The 17,331-nt window shown below is 44.6% G+C and overlaps 1 non-coding gene across 1 annotated transcript; it reads right to left on the reverse strand.

Annotated features, from left to right (window-relative positions):
• Positions 1–8,862: 8,862 nt before the first annotated feature.
• Positions 8,863–8,934, reverse strand: trnah-gug (transfer RNA histidin (anticodon GUG)). The gene has a single exon. It is a non-coding gene; the product is annotated as a tRNA-His (tRNA).
• Between the last annotated feature and the right edge of the window lie 8,397 nt (positions 8,935–17,331).

Raw genomic sequence — 17,331 nt, forward strand, 5'->3', positions numbered from 1 at the left:
GGAGTGTCAGAGTTTGAGGGGTGACATTATAGAGGTTTATAAAATCATCATGGGCATGGATATTCTGAACAGCCACGCTCTGCTCCCAAGGATAGGGGAGTCCAGAACAAGAGAGCATAGGATGGAGGGGGAAGGGCGAATGATTTAGAAGGGACCTGAAAGTAAATGTTTCACACAGAGAGTGGTGTGTGTACAGAAAGTGCTGTCAGAGAAAGTGGTGATGGCGGATCAATCGCACATTTTAAAGGTATCTGAAAGAGGAGGGATATTGGCCAAATGCTGGCAAATGGGACTGGATCAGATTTTATATCTGATCAAAGTTTGTGAGACGATTTGTAGCTCGGGTGCTCGTTGCTGTGGTTCTGTTCGCCGAGCTGGAAGTTTTTGTTGCAAACGTTTCGTCCCCTGTCTAGGTGACATCCTCAGTGCTTGGGAGCCTCCTGTGAAGCGCTTCTGTGGTGTTTCCTCCGGCATTTATAGTGGCCTGTCCCTGCCGCTTCCGGTTGTCAGTTTCAGCTGTCCGCTGTAGTGGCCGGTATATTAGGTCCAGGTCGATGAGTTTGTTGATGGAGTTTGTGGATGAGTGCCATGCTTCTTGGAATTTTTTGTTTGGCTTGCCCTACAATGGTAGTGCTGTCCCAGTCGAATTCATGTTGCTTGTCGTCTGCGTGTGTGGCTATTAGGGATAGCTGGTCGTGTCGTTTCGTGGCTAGTTGATGTTCATGGATGCGGATCGTTAGCTGTCTTCCTGTTTTTTCCTATATAGCGTTTTGTGCAGTCCTTGCATGGGATTTTGTACACTACATTAGTTTTGCTCATGCTGGGTATCGGGTCCTTCGTTCTGGTGAGTTGTTGTCTGAGTGTGGCTGTTGGTTTGTACATAGAACATAGAACATAGGAGAATACACCGCAGTACAGGCCCTTCGGCCCTCGATGTTGCGCCGATCCAAGCCCACCTAACCTACACGAGACCACTATCCTCCATATGCCTATCCAATGCCCGCTTAAATGCCCATAATGAGTGAGAGTCCACCACTGCTACTGGCAGGGCATTCCATGAACTCACGACTCGCTGAGTAAAGAACCTACCCCTAACATCTGTCCTATACATACCCCCCTTAATTTAAAGCTATGCCCCCTTGTAATAGCTGGCTTCATAGCTGATTCTCACTGTCGACCCTATCTAAACCCCTTATCATCTTGTACACCTCTATCAAGTCACCCCTAAACCTTCTTTTCTCCAATGAAAGCAACCTCAAGTGCCTCAGCCTTTCCTCATACGATCTTCCTAACGTACCAGGCAACATCCTGGTAAACCTCCTCTGCACCCGTTCCAGTACCTCCACATCCTTCCTATAGTATGGCGACCAAAACTGCACACAATACTCCAGATGTGGCCGCACCAGAGTCTTATACAACTGCAACATGTCCTCAGGACTCCGGAACTCAATTCCTCGACCAATAAAATCAAGTACGCCATATGCCTTCTTCACCGCATTATTTACCTGTGTGGCAACTTTCAAAGATCTGTGTACATGGACACCAAGATCCCTCTGCTCATCCACACTACCAAGTATCCAACCATTAGCCCAGTACCCCATCTTTTTGTTACTCTTACCAAAGTGAATCACCTCACACTTAGCTACATTGAACTCCATTTGCCACCTTTCTGCCCAGTTCTTCAGCTTATCTATATCCCGCTGTAACCTGCCACATCCTTCCTCACTGTCTACAACTCCTCCGACTTTCGTATCATCCGCAAACTTGCTCACCCAACCTTCTAACCCCTCCTCCAGGTCATTTATAAAAATGACAAACAGCAATGGTCCCAAAACAGATCCTTGCGGAACACCACTAGTGACGGAACTCCAAGATGAACCTTTGCCATCAACTACTACCCTCTGTCTTCTTCCAGCCAGCCAACTCCTAATCCAAACCTCCAAATCACCCTCGATGCCATACCTCCGTATTTTTTGCAGTAGTCTACCATGGGGAACCTTATCAAACGCCTTACTAAAATCCATATACACCACATCTACCGCTTTCCCTCGTCCACCTCCTTAGTCACCTTCTCAAAGAATTCAATAAGGTTTGTGAGGCACGACCTGCCCTTCGCAAAACCATACTGACTATCCTTGATCACATTATTCCTATCCAGATGTTCATAAATCCTATCCCTTACAATTCTCTCTAAGATTTTGCCCACAACAGAAGTGAGACTCACCGGCCTATAGTTACTAGGGTTATCCCTACTCCCCTTCTTGAACAAGGGAACCACATTTGCTATCCTCCAGTCTTCTGGCACTATTCCTGTAGACAACGAGGACATAAAAATCAAGGCCAATGGCTCTGCAATCTCCTCCCTTGCTTCCCAGAGAATCCTAGGATAAATGCCATCAGGCCCAGGGGACTTATCTATTTTCACCCTTTCCAGAATTTCCAACACCTCTTCTCTCCATACCTCAAAGCCATCCATTCTACTTAATTGTGACTCAGTACTCACATTGACAACAATGTCCTGTTCCTGATTGAATACTGACGAAAAGTATTCATTCAGTGTCTCCCCAATCTCTTCAGCTTCCACACGCAACTTCCCACTACTATCCTTGACTGGACCTATTCCTACCCTAGTCATTTTGTGTGCTGTTATAAGTCCTAGTGATCGCAGTAGTCTGGCTTTGGGTTGCGGCATGTCCTCGTTCCGTTGTGTTTCCCTTAGGCATTTGTTGATGAAATTGCGAGGATATCCGTTTTTGGCGAATACCTTGTATAGGTGTTCCTCTTTCTCTTTTTGCAGTTCTCGTGTGCTGCAGTGTGTTGTGGCCCTTTTGACTAGTGTCTTGTTGGAACTTCGTTTGTGTGTATTGGGGTGGTTGCTTTCATAGTTCAGGACTTGGTCTGTGTGTGTGGCTTTCCTGTGTACCTTTGTGGTGAATTCTCCGTTTGGTGTTCTCTGTACCATCACGTCTAGGAATGGGAGTTGGTTGTCCTTTTCTTCCTCTCTCGTGAATCGGATTCCTGTGAGTGTGGAGTTGATGATCCGGTGTGTTTTCTCTATTTCCGTGTTTTCAATGATTACAAAGGTGTCATCAACGTATCTGACCCAGAGTTTAGGTTGAATTTGTGGTAAGACTGTTTGTTCTCACCTTTGCATTACTGTTCTGCTATGAGTCCCGAGATCGGCGAGCCCATGGGTGTTCTGTTGATTTGTTCGTATATCTGGTTGTTGAATGTAAAGTGTGTTGTGAGGCACAGGTCCAGTAGTTTAAGTATGCCGTCTTTGTTGATGGGTTCAACGTCCTGTTGTCTGTTATGTCTATTCAGCAGGTTGGCTATTGTTTCTCTGGCAAGGACATTGTCAATAGAGGTGAACAGTGCCGTTACATCGAATGAGACCATGGTTTCTTCCTTGTCTATGTGTATATTTCTGATGATGTCCAAGAATTCCTGTGTTGATTGTATAGAGTGTCTGGATCCGCTGATCAGGTGTTTCAGTTTCTGCTGTAGTTCTTTAGCCAGTTTGTGTGATGGTGTCCCTGGTAGTGATACTATGGGTCTGAGTGGGATGTCTGGTTTGTGAACTTTAGGTAGTCCATAGAATCTGGGGGTGTTGTTGCTTTCAGGTTTCATTCTTTGTAGGTCAGGCCTGGTTATCTGTCCTTTTTTTGTAGGTTCCTCAGTGTGTTGTTTATCCTATTTGTGAGCTGTGGGGTGGGGTCAAACTCCCTCTTTTGGTAGGTTAGTATCTGCAAGTAGTTGTTGTGCTTTTTGGATGTACTCTGCTTTGTCCAGGATGACCGTCATTCTGCCTTTGTCTGCTGGTAGTATGATTATGTTCTTATCGTTTCTTAGTGATTTTAGTGCTTCCCTCTCCTTGGTGTTGAGATTATGTGTTTGTCTTTTCCTTGTTATCAGATCTGGTCGGAGTGAACAGTTTGGACTAACGGGTCTGCTTCCGTTCTGCACGACTCTCTGATTCTACAAGAGGGATGACGAATAATTCTGAAAGGAACATTCAAGTGGGAATTCTCTTCTCTGGAAGTTTATCATGCCTCTATGTTCACATTGATTGAAAGCTGCATTAGTTAAATATTTGACAGAGAAGTGAGTCACGCATAATGGGATGCAGACGGGAAAGTGGGGCTGAGACCCCAACCTGATCAGCCACAACCTTAGTGCCTGGTGGAGAAGGCTCAAACTATCTAATGACCCAATCCTGCTCCTCAGTCCCATGCTCCTGTGTTCCATTCAGCCCCTCAAACCAGCGAGACAGGAACAGTTGGAGATAACTTACTCGTATAATCTTGTGCGCAGAAACAGGAGACCTTTCAGCCTCTCAAGACTGTCCCAAATGCTTTAAAGTGATTTAGGAAATGTAATTGTAAAACGCAGACAGGGTATGAAAGAGGCCCCTCATCTCTCTTTACAGAGCTTCCCCATCTGCAACTTGTGCTCCATTTATTGGTCATGTTGGAGACCCAGATTCATTGTGAATACAGCCCACATACCTCACCAAGCAATGGCTCACAAAATCCTCTCGTCTCCCTGACTGCAATATGCAATAACAGAATATTCATGAAAATAATATCCACTAACTTTCCAATAACAGAATGTGAGAATATCAGAAACAGGGGCAGGTCGTTCACTCCCCAAGCCTGCCTTGCCCTTTACTAAGATCATGACTGACCTGCTTTTGGTCTGAAATCCTCTGTCATACCCAATTCTTCATAGCCCTCAAATCTCTGACAGGTCAATGTCCATCTACGTCCTCTTCCAATGCATTCAGTCATTTAGCTCCCCAAAACTCTTGAGACGAGAAATCCTGACATTCAATGCCACCAGTTTGAAAAAAAAACACTTGCTGATCCTATATCATGGCCTTTTGATGTGAACAAAAGAGGATGGCTCAAGGGTTCAGGTAAAAATGACTGGCCCTGATATCAAGGCAGTGGTTGACTCCTGTTGGCATCAAGGAGCTTAACAAAACTGAACTTAATGGGAATCAGAGTAAACTCTCCAATGTTTGGTCTCAAACATGGCACAAATTTCTTTATTTCGACTTTGATGAGGTATCAATTTATCACAAATCTCCAATGCAATGAAGGACAAGAGCAAGATTCTCCATCCAGTGTATCCTATAGATGCGAGGTACAAAGGGAAACCACAGCTGCGTTTGATAGAAGTAACAGCCAGAGTAGGATTCAAATCCACACATTCACAATGAAAGAGCAACCTGACGCGTTAAACTCTGGGCCACTTAAGTCCATGGAAAAGGGGCTCACATATAACCACATCAAGATTACATATGGTGCACCTCGGGGAGAAGAAATTCCCTGAGCAGAATCGAATTCACACCATTATGTATCTTCTTTCAGCGGAATAATAGTATCAGCAAAATCCAAGGAATTGACCTCGTCCTTGGAAGGAATACCCTGTCCTTGATTTATTCCGAGTCGGTACTGTCTCAGAATGAACCAGCAAACATGTAATTCCCGTCACATTCATACATTTAGTCTTGACGAATAATTTCTTCAGACAGTTTCTCTCAGACGTGAAGAAGTATATACGGAGAGAGAAGTGAAGGTGATGTTTTAGATCGAAGGACTTTCTCAAATGGATGAACCTCAAGTGGGTAAAATTCCCGGAAATGCGGTGTTGTTCGTTTCATATTATTAATTTTGCTGCAACTTCACTTTGTTCACTGGAATGATCGGAAGTGAATTGCATTTACATGATTGAAATGTTTAATGTTGTATTGAATTTTGCTCCGAATTCATTCCAGCTTAAAGAAAATACTGATGAGAAAACAGAAGGTTAAATTACAAAACAAGATGCCAGTTTTGATGCTCAGTTACGTTGGCAGGTTTCAGTGGGTATCAAATGAACCCAACATCATGGCGATTGTCGTCCCACCTTTAAACCATGGGATTAAAGCACGAAATCGATCTCTAAGAGACGGGTCACTTCCTATTCATTATGGAATTTCTTTCCTTGATAATATACAAACTCTGCTCAGTTCCATTTGTAATGCTTCATGTGAAATATTAATAGAAATCTTTCAAAACTCTGAGGTATTTTTTTTTCCTGAATCTCAGCTGCATACGTTTGCGATATTTCTTTATATCTGAAGTCGTCCAAATTAGACATTGTTTCCTCGCACCTTCCACCCCCACATCCCACTTTTACACTTTTGCCCAGCCACAGGTTGTCTCTCTCCTGGAAAAAACTCACTGCTTGTGTGTCTCTAAATGTGCCTTTCCAAATATTTTGGAAACGGATTCTCTGAGTGACAGAAATTCTGCTCCCATCATTTCTTTGTCCTACATCGATGGTATTGAAAGCCTGACATTCAGAAATATACGAACTTAAAATAGTGAATTTACCACCTATTTACTCTCTCCAAACCTCACATACTCTGGAAAACTTGCATTCGGTTTTTCTTGGTTCAGTTTCAAGTTTTCCAAAACACAAATAACTAAAATGCCATCCCCACTAAACGCCGTCAGCATCATCTCTAATGCCTTAGCTCCCCAGTAAAAGCTGGCAGTGTCCTCTCTGATAGAAGCACAGGTTCTCTACAAGGCAGAAAGTACAATTCAGCCAATCGAGTCTGCAGGGACACTGAACAGCATCTCAACCAGACCTAGCTCCCCTCTTTATCACTGCAGGCCTCTGGCTTGTGATTTTAAATAAACCTGCTGCAATAAAACCTGGCATCGTGTGACTGCTGACCTTATCACTGCGTTACCCATGGCTAATTCACTTAACTTACTGAATTCACTCCCTGGACACATCAGCGCAATTCAGCATTGCCAATCCACCTAACCTATAGACTTAACAGCAGTGCGACCCCTGAGCAAATGTACCATCACATTGAACACTATCTGTATCATGTGTAATGGCTTTACACACTGGTAATTCCGCCTAGTGAAAGCAAGCTGCCCCCGTCAACCCGAATTCAAAGCATTCAAACGCGGTTCGACGCTGTACATCCTCATTAGTGTTGCCGGAAATGTTTCTGCAATCGGATCTGAGTGAGTTTACTCTTTTTTACTTACTCAGATTCCTGCTATAAGTAAACAGATCAGTCAGGAACAACTCTATATAACGGTTTTCATTGCAACACAATCACAATGTGCAGTTTGCAGAATTACGTGCTTGCACTTTCACTGACGCTCTTTGCCCCAGGGGCTGCAGTCCTTCCCCAGCTGATTAAGACAGCACTGCCCTTGCTGTGAAATATCCAATCGAGAATGGAAGGCCAGGCATTAATAACCTTCAGTGGGGAACAGAGCTACAGGTTTAAAACTTTCACGATGCCTCCAGCGGAGAATTGAGCCCTGTGACAGGAGGGGACACGAACCACGACACTGTGGAGGACAAAAACATCGAAGGAAGCCCTTCAGCCTGTTGTGGCTGCACTTGTCCAACATAGCCGCTTAACGACCTGAATCAAGTTTTTCATTGTTTATATGTTTTGGCATCACAAATTAACATCTCAATTTTTTTCAGGTTGGAAGGGTTTCCACCTCTCTGACCCTTTCCGCACATCTACTCAAAACTTTCTGCCTTTTCCCGAAATCTCTTGGCCCCAGTGTTCGATCCCCCCATCAATAACAAACGCTTTTTTCAGTCTATCTTATCCATATCACGCATTATTTTGTACATCTCAGTCATATCTTCTCCAATCTCCTCTGCTCAGCGACAAACAACCCCAGTCTGTCCAATCTCTCCTCATAACTGAAACTCTTCAGCCCAGACAATATCCCATTGAACCTCTCCTGCAACGTTCCAAGTGCGATCACACCATTGCTATACTGTGAATTGCAGAGCTGCACACAGTAATCGAGCGAGAGCCGAATTAACTTTTTTTTTCTATTCTGTTACAGTATGAGGGCGTCGCTGTCTCGGCAGTATTGATTGTGATCCCTAATTGCACAGTGGGCAGTTGACACTCAACCGTATTGCAGTGAGTCTGGAGTCACATTGAGGCCAGACCAGGTAAGAATGGCAGGTTCCTTCCTCAAAGGACGTCAGTGAACCCGATGGTTTTGTTTTTTCAACAATTGACCATGGATTCGTAGGTGTTATTAGATTCGTAATTCCAGATATTTATTGAATCTCAATTCCAACACCTGGCATGGTTGGAGTCAAACCCGGGTCCCTGGTTCGTTTGCTTATTTTCTGAATTAACAGTCCAGTGGTAATAGTGCTCAGCCATTGCAGAAAACCCATGAAACTAATCTTTCTCAATGAAGTCACTTTTCCTCGATATTGTCTTGTGTCATTTTCCTGAGCTTGACTCCCAATAATCGCAAGTCCATATCAGTAAAAGCTGCTACCTGAGGATTGGCCTCACAACAGTGGTAACCAAAAGAAGCAACTGGTCTGCAGGTCCCTATGGTGGGGTTGGGGCACGTTCACCCAGCAACAGTGACCGCAGCAGCACAGAGTGAAGAGTATGAATGTGCGAGTCAGTGTTAGATTCTGCAGTGCCTTAATGAAATAGGAAATGACTCCACAACCACATGATGAAAGAGCAGCGCTCCCAAAACTAGTGCCCAGTTAAACCTGTTAGACTCTAACCTGGTGTTGTGTGATTTTTAACTTTGTACACCATAGTCGAACACTGGCATCTCGAAATTAATGAAATGGGGGTGTGGGACGGAAAGTTCGGTTAGTGATCGAAGGAGGGAGAGAAATCTCTGAGAACGGGTGGATTTGAATTCGGACATATGAAACACAGAGATGTGAGCGAGCAGAATTTGAAGGGAAAAGATAATCACCTTTGGAGAAAATTACCATGTGAAAACAACTGATTCCTTCGTGTTTCTCCAAAACTGGGGCAGATAGAGCAATTAGTGCCGTGACTCGGATTCGAACCGAGGTTACTGCGGCCACAACGCAGAGTACTAACCACTATACGATCACGGCGTCCCACAGACGCGCACACGACCACCATGCAATAAGTACTGTATCATAGGAAATGTTAAGCAGCGCACCAAATGCACAATATCAGTGATGAGCGAACAGTGGCAGAAATGTGGGAACTCAGAATGGGCTGACGTTTAATATCGGTTCCCCCAGTGGCTGTGGTGATTCCATTATTTATATGCTGTATTCTGAGATAAATAGATTTCTCGAAAACATCAAAAACTCCGGGGGCAGTGCAGGTGTTGTTGAAATGTATGCTTCAATAGTAATGCAGTTTAACATCGGCTATTTCACCAGTTTCCCCACACAAGGCAGTAACCAACGCTGCCACATAGTCCCAATTCCCAGCCCCAGAATCAGAGGAATTGAGTAGCGCAGTCGCGAAGATCCAACTGGAAGTCGGGATGGGAATGAGGTCGCAGAGATACTCGAAAGCTCCAGTGACACAACCGGTGAATGCACGGTATTTCTATGACGGTTTAGAGGCGCAAGTAATTCCGAGGTTGGGAGTGCTCCTGTTAAAGGCGGGACAGAAGGGTAAATTTTTTCCCGTTTATAGCAATCGACAGTGCATCTTGCTGAGAGAGCTGAGTGCCACAACTGGAGCGAGGGCGGCTGGTTTGAAGTTTGAACTTGCTTCACTATCACCAACTTGCCTGGAATGAATTGCTTTCACCATTTTTATTTCCAATTGTTGAATATCTCCCTGCAGTCTGCGGCTTTCTTCCTCATTGTTAATTGCATGACTAACTGTTGTATGATCTGCACACTGCTAAATCACGGCCACTACAAGTAAATATGAATCATTGATCTATATGAGAAAACAGTGGAACTCACTGCAGGCATGATTCGTAGGTTTGCAGGCGACGCCAGAATTGTAGACAGTAAGGAAGATTATCGAAGTTTCAAAAGGATCTTCATCCAATGAGTCGTTGGACTGAAAAATGTAACATGGAGTTCAATCTGGATAAATAAGTTGCATTTTGGTACAACAACAAGTTGCGTAGTGTTGAAGAACACGGAAGCTCGGGGTGCAGGTGCATAATTCCTTGTAGTTTTCATCACCTACAGATAAGGTGGTTCAAAGGCATTTAACATACTTCCCTTCATTCTTCAGTCCTTCATGTATAGCTCGGGGTGCAGGTGCATAATTCCTTGTAGTTTTCATCACCTACAGATAAGATGGTTCAAAGGCATTTAACATACTTCCCTTCATTGTTCAGTCCTTCATGTATAGGAGTCGGGACGTTATGTTGAAGCTTTGCAGGACATTGATGAGGCCTCTTCTGCAGTATTTTGTCCAGTTCCAGTCGCCCAGTTGTAGGAATGATATTATTCAGCTGGAGCAGGTTCAAAAAAGTATGCACGCATGTTGCTGTGTGTGGAAGGTGTGAGTTATAATGAAAGGCTGGATAGGCTGAGACTATTTTCAGCTTCGAGATCGGGGTGCTGGAAAACCACAACAGGTAAGGCAGCATCCCAGGAGCAGGAGAATAATTTTTTTGCGCAAGTGTTCTTCATCAGGCTCTTCCCCGAAATGTCGATTCTCCCGCTCCTCAAATGCTGCATGACCTGTTGTGCATCCCAGCACAACACTCTGGATTCTGATCTCTCATCTGCAGTTCTCACTGTCTCCTAGTTGAGACTGTTTTCACTCGAGGTTAGGGGTTTGAACGGCGACCTGACAGAATTTGGGAGAAGATTTGTAGCTCGGATGCTCGTTGTTGTGGTTCTGTTCGCCGAGTGGGCGGCACGGTGGCACAGTGGTTAGCACTGCTGCCTCGCAGCGCCAGAGACCCGGGTTCAATTCTCCGACTCAGGCGACTGACTGTGTGGAGTTTGCACGTTCTCCCCGTGTCTGCGTGGGTTTCCTCCGGGGGCTCTGGTTTCCTCCCACAGTCCAAAGATGTGCAAGTCAGGTGAATTGGCCATGCTAAATTGCCCGTAGTGTTAGGTAAAGTGGTAAACGTAGGGGTATGGGTGGTTTACGCTTCGGCGGGTCGGTGGGGACTTGTTGGGCCGAAGGGCCTGTTTCCACACTGTAAGTAATCTAATCTATATAAGCTGGAAATTTTTGTTGCAGACGTTTCATCCCCTGTCTAGGTGACATCCTCAGTGCTTGGCAGCCCTCTGTGAAGCGCTTCTGTGGTGTTTCCTCCGGCATTTATAGTCGCCTGTCCCTGCCGCTTCCGGTTGTCAGTCCGGCACACTGCAGCTCACCAGAACTGCAAAAAGAGGAAGAGGAACACATGAACAAGGTATTCGCCAAAAACGGATCCCGCGCAACTTCATCAACAGATGCCTTAGAGAAAGACAACGGAACGAGGACATACCGCAACCCAAACGACTAGCCACACTACCATTCATCAGGAGCATTTCAGAACTGACAGCCAGACTACTGCGACCACTAGGACTTATAACAGCACACAAACCAACAGCCACCCTCAGACAACAACTCACCAGAACGAAGGACCTGATACCCAGCATGAGCAAAACTAATGTAGTGTACAAAATCCCATGCAAGGACTGCAGAAAACACTGTATAGGACAAACAGGAAGACAGCTAACGATCCGCATCCATGAACATCAACGAGCCACGAAACGACACGACCAGCTATCCTTAGAAGCCACACACGCAGACGACAAGCAACATGAATTCGACTGGGACAACACTACCATTATCGGGCAAGCCAAACAAAGAACAGCCAGGGAATTCCTAGAAGCATGGAACTCATCCACAAACTCCATCAACAAACACATCGACCTGGACCCAATTTACAGGCCACTACAGCGGACAGCTGAAACTGACAACCGGAAGCGGCAGGGACAGGCCACTATAAATGCCGGAGGAAACACCACAGAAGCGCTTCACAGGAGGCTCCCAAGCACTGAGGATGTCACCTAGACAGGGGACGAAACGTTTGCAACAAAAATTCCAGCTCGGCGAACAGAACCACAACAACCTGACAGAAGTTTATGAATTATTGAGAGGCAAGTTAGAGTTAACGATAGCTGCCTTTTCTCAGGATGGGGATTTCAAGGTGAGAAGGCATATGTTTAAGATGAAAAGACAGAGTTTATTTTTAAAAGTCATGGGAGGCTTTTTTTAAGGAAGGTGTTTTACGTGTGCAATTAACTTGCTGAGGAAGTGATGGATGAGGGTATGTTTGCAACATTTAATGGACAATTGATTCCAAATATGAATGGGAAAGTGGGATTTTTAAAATAAATTTATTCATGCCTAGTACATCAGTTATTTCCCATGGAACATTTAAGAGTCAACCGCGGTATTATACATCTGGAGTCTCCTGTGGGAAAGAGCAGCTGCATATGACAATTTGCTTCCCGAACTGGCATGAGTGAATCAGAAGGGATTTTCCACACAACTGATTTAGGTCATCACGAGATTCTTCAATTCCAGGTCCTTATTGAATTCAAACTCCACCATCTGTCATGCCAGGACCTTAACTCTTTGTCCTCAAAATATTACCTGGTTTTTTGGATTAACAACACAGTAATAAAACTACAAGGGCATTATAACCACCCAACGGGTACAGGAGGAGGTAGATGGGAGTAGATTAGTTTGGCAGTATGTTCAGCATGGATTGGTTGCACTGACGGGCCTGTATGCCTTCATGCTGTATGACTCTGTGATTGACGCTATGGAGCAAATATCTGGTTGGGATTAACAGCAGCATTGACAGCATAATCGAACACCTGATGGGATATGTAATCCTGCTGGAGTCTCGAAATTATTTTGATCAGTCATCCCTTCCCACACACGGGACTGGTGAACGGCCTCTCCCCAGTGTTACTGATTAAATGAGTTTCCATTTCTGTGGTTAATTGAATCCCTTACAGCAGTTCCCACATTGCCCTGCTTTCTCTGCGGTATCAGTGTCCTTTTTTCTACACAGGGTGAACGATCCTTTCACATTGTGTCCACACAGGTACAAATCCCGTTTTCCATGTTGTTAATGTGTTTTCATTCTTCCTTATTCACCCACAGGGTGTGAGTATCACTGGTCAGGACAACACTTATTTTTCGCCCCTCGTTCGTTGCTGTCTGGCTACACCACAAAGCCGGGTGTGATCCCAGCCTCGGGTGTCTGTCTGTGGGCAGTCTGCACATTATCTGTGTGTTTGCGTTTTTATTTCTCCCTCTGACCAAAGGTGTGCCTGTTACAGGGATCAACAATGGGAAATGCAGGCTTATGGGGCAGGAAATACCCTGGGGTCTGGTGGGATGCGCTTCCGATGTACCCTGTCAACTGGAAGGGCCGACAAGCCTGCTTCCCCACATGATGGGGATTCCTGAATTAAGGGTCAGCTCATGTTTTTTTCTGGTCCTGGAGTCTCTCGTAGGCCGGACTGGGTGAAGATGGTTGAATCCCCTGCATAAGGGACATGAATGAATGAGATTGCAGGAAATTTAAATCATGATCTCTGTTCCTGAGGTCAGTCTTGCATTTCAGGTTTTATTCGTCGAACGTAAACATCACCTTTTCCGTGTTCCAGTCGCCAAGGATGACTAGTTTAAAATATCACCCCAACACCACCTTCTCCAGGTTGAAGCCTTGACTGTGTAGAAGAAACTGATACTGAGCAGATGCGAGCTAATGTAGCTGCCACCGCCAGTATCAGAAACACAGATCCAAATAGCAAAATCATCTTTTAAACCCAACACTGCAAAGTTAAGGGCTCATCACGCTCCACTTGTGCCACTCAGCTGTCTTAGAAAGATGCACCGGAAATCGCTATAGTAGTATAAACGGGAACAACTATTCCCTTGATCAGGACCATACTCAACCTAGGAATTTTCATGCGCCTCTATACCATCATAGAAGGACCCCACTGTCACCTATTGCATCACTGGAACCAGAGAGTAACATCGCGCTCTCATCCCATCCCCATTTCCGGTTGGATCTGGGAGGCTGTGCCACAGTTTCCCTGATTCCGAGGCTGTGAACTGGGATAATCTGAAACACTGGTTATTGCCTTGAGGAAGCTTGTCAAGTCGCCAATGTTTAGCTAAAATGCCACTGAAGCATACATTTCAACAATATCCTGTACTATCCCCAGAGTCTTTGATGTTTTGGCGAAATCTATCAATCTCAGTTTTCAACATTCTCATTCAAGTATCTCCACAGCCTCTGAAGACATTGAATTTAAAGATTCAACTCATTCTCAGTTCCCACATGCCTGTCACTGTTCGCTGAGTACTGATATTGTACATTTGCTGTTTTTCCGATCATTTCCTCTGATAGTATACTTATTGCTGCTTGCAAGCATCCTGTTCTGTTGTTGCTGTGATCGTGGTTGTCGGTATTTTGCATTGTGACCACAGCAATCTCGATTTGAAACCAAATCACGGCACTAAGTTTTCTCTCGGTTGTCCTTTATTTGACACATGGGAAGAAATTAATTGTTTTACCTTCAAATTCCGCTCTCTCACATCTCTGCGTTTCATATATCAGGATTCAAACACACCCGTTGTCGGAGATTTCTCTCCTTCCCACGATCGTTAAACCTCCTTTCCTCCCTCCTCCCATTTCTCTGAGGCAATGCACAATCTATCACTCTCTTTCACATTCATACTGTTCTGTCTGTGCTGCGGTCACTTTTGCTGGGTGAACGGGCCCCAATCCCACCATCGGGACCTCCAAACAAGTCAATCCATTTGAATACCGCGGTTGTGAAATCAATCCCCATGTAGCAGCTTTTACTGACAGAGGAAAGAGACAATTGGAGAGTCAGGCTCATGGAAAAGACCCAGGCCAGATTTGGGGAAAATAGATTTTACTGGAAAAGATCAGCTTTTATGGCTTTCTGTGTTGCTCTTGTGGTAATTTCATAGGACTCATAATCGAGACACCGAGGTAATAGTCTGAGTACTCGGGCTTGAGCCCCACCATGCCATATTGTAAAATTTGGATTCAGCAAATATCTGCGATGAAGAATCTAATGATTACGATATATCCATTGACAATTGTTGAAAAAAAAATCTGGTTCACTGATGTCATTTCAGGAAGGAACCTGCTGTCTTTACTTGGTCAGGCCTGCATGTGACTTCAGACTCATAACAATATGGTTGAGTCTTAATTGCCCTCTGGGCAATTCAGAATGGGTAATAAATTCTGCTTAGCCAGAATCGCCCTCATAATAATATAGAAATTTAAAAACAAATGTTCTTTAGGCTCAAGCAAGAGTGTTGTGTGCAGTTTTGCAAGTCACATTATAGCAGGGATGTGATCACACTGAGAAAATTGCAGGAGATATTTACAGGGATATTGTTTGGGATGAAGAGTTTCAGTTGTGAAGATAGAGAGGACAGAGTGGAGTGTTTGTCGCAGTGCAAATGAGATGTAGAGGAGACATGATTGAGTTCGGGTATGGACAGGGTTGACTGAACGAGTTTCCCATTGATAGAGCGATCGATTAGCAGGGGCCAGCGATTTAAGGAGAAAGGCAGAATGGTTTGAGAAGATGGTCGAAACTGCTTTATCAGCCAGTTGGTGGTTGGAATTTGGAATACACTGTCTGCATTTTTCAGAGCGGCAAAAACCCTTAGAACCTGAACAAACATTCAGATTTGAACTTGTGATGCCAAGACATATAAGGCTGGGGATAAACATTGTGAAATGGGATTCAGTTCATTAGGCAGTTGTTTTTGACAAGTGTCGCCACAATTGGTTGAAGGGCCTCCTTTGACACTCTTGTTCTCGGAAGTATAATGGTTTGTGTCCCCGCCTGTCACAGGGCTCGATTCTCCACTGGGGACTGTGTAAATATTTTTAAACTGTCGCTCCATTCTCAAGTTCGGGTATTGATACTTGTCCTTCCATTCTCGATGGGGCATGTCACAGGAAGGACAGTGCTGCCTGAATCAAGTGGGGAATAACAGCAGCTCTCAGGGAGGCAGAGTGTCACTGAAAGCGCAAACACCTGACTTCTGAAAACTGCACCTTGTTACTGTGTTGGAATGAAAAACTTTCGGCAGACTTGTTCCGAATTGAAGTGTTAATTGGAAGCAGGAAAGTGAAGGAGAAACAGTGTAAAAACATTCAAATATGAGTGCAGAAACATTTCCCGCAGCACGAATCAGATTGTAAAGCACAGAGTCGCGTTTCGATACATTGAATTTGGGTTGATGAGGCTGAGTTACCAGGGTCAAATTGCCCTTTACCGAACACTACGGGCAATTTTGCATGGCCAATTCACCTGACTTGCACATTTTTGGACTGTGGGAGGAAACCGGAGCACCCGGAGGAAACCCACGCAGACACGGGGCGAACGTGCAAACACCACACAGTCAGTCGCCTGAGGCGGGAATTGAACCTGGGTCTCTGGCGCTGTGAGGCAGCAGTGCTAGCCACCGTGCCGCCCACATTTCTCATCCTTTACTTTCACCACATGTAACCTGATGAGGTGACATGCCACTCCTCTACAAAATGTGCTGCGAAGACTGAACGATTATGGTGTTGGGTTATTATACTGCTGTGCTCCTCATTCACGAGTTCGAGTCACACTCTCTTTGCTAACTTCACAAACCGCTCCAGAAGTTTTTACTGGCACCTCACACGTCTGGTATACAGTGGATCGAGAATCTTGTTCTTGCCCTTCACTGCACGGCAGACTCAAAAATAATCGACACCACATTAAATTCGAAATGAAAAGTGAGAGCAGTCATTCTATTCAATTGACTTGGTGGAATGAGAAGGAACGCATTTTTCTTTCCGCCCTACATTCCATCTTGTCTTTCTATGAATTTGCATCGAAAGAAAGAAAAACAAATAACAAGAGATCGGGAGCACAAGTTTATCCAGTGGGGTTGTTCTTGAGTATCTTAACCTAACACTTCACACAATGATCTGATCAGTATTCCAACCAGTCACTCGGAATTGGAACCGCAGGAAACTTCTCCAATGAAACGAACCTTTCATTCTTTCACAAATTTCTGCTGTGTGTGAATCATACAACGATCCATCATCCAGCGTGATCACTGACTTATCACCAGTACAAGGTCTACCAACTTTCTTCAGCATTCACAGCTTCTGTACACAGCCACCTGTGCAGTGCCCAGTGTCATTTGTTATCCCCAAGTCACAGTAATTTCGACTTCCGGAGTTTATGAACCTTTTTCCTGATCTGTCTGATCTGTCTAGTAAACCTTTTCTATCACTTCATCCCATCCACCCACAATTCTGAACTTATGAATAAAATAAGACGTTAGACAAATGGTAAACAAGTGGAAGTTTGCCATTCAGCCCTTGGAGTCTGCCCCACCATTCAACGAACTCATGGTTAATCTGATAATCTTCAACTCCTTTCTGCTCACTTACCTCGACAAATTTTCATCATCTTTCTGATTAACTAACTGGCACAGTTTGAAAACAC

This window comes from Chiloscyllium plagiosum, unplaced genomic scaffold, assembly GCF_037043375.1.
Source record: "Chiloscyllium plagiosum isolate Xiang-an unplaced genomic scaffold, Cpla_swu_hap1 HiC_scaffold_42, whole genome shotgun sequence".
NCBI classification, from domain to species: Eukaryota; Metazoa; Chordata; class Chondrichthyes; order Orectolobiformes; family Hemiscylliidae; genus Chiloscyllium; species Chiloscyllium plagiosum.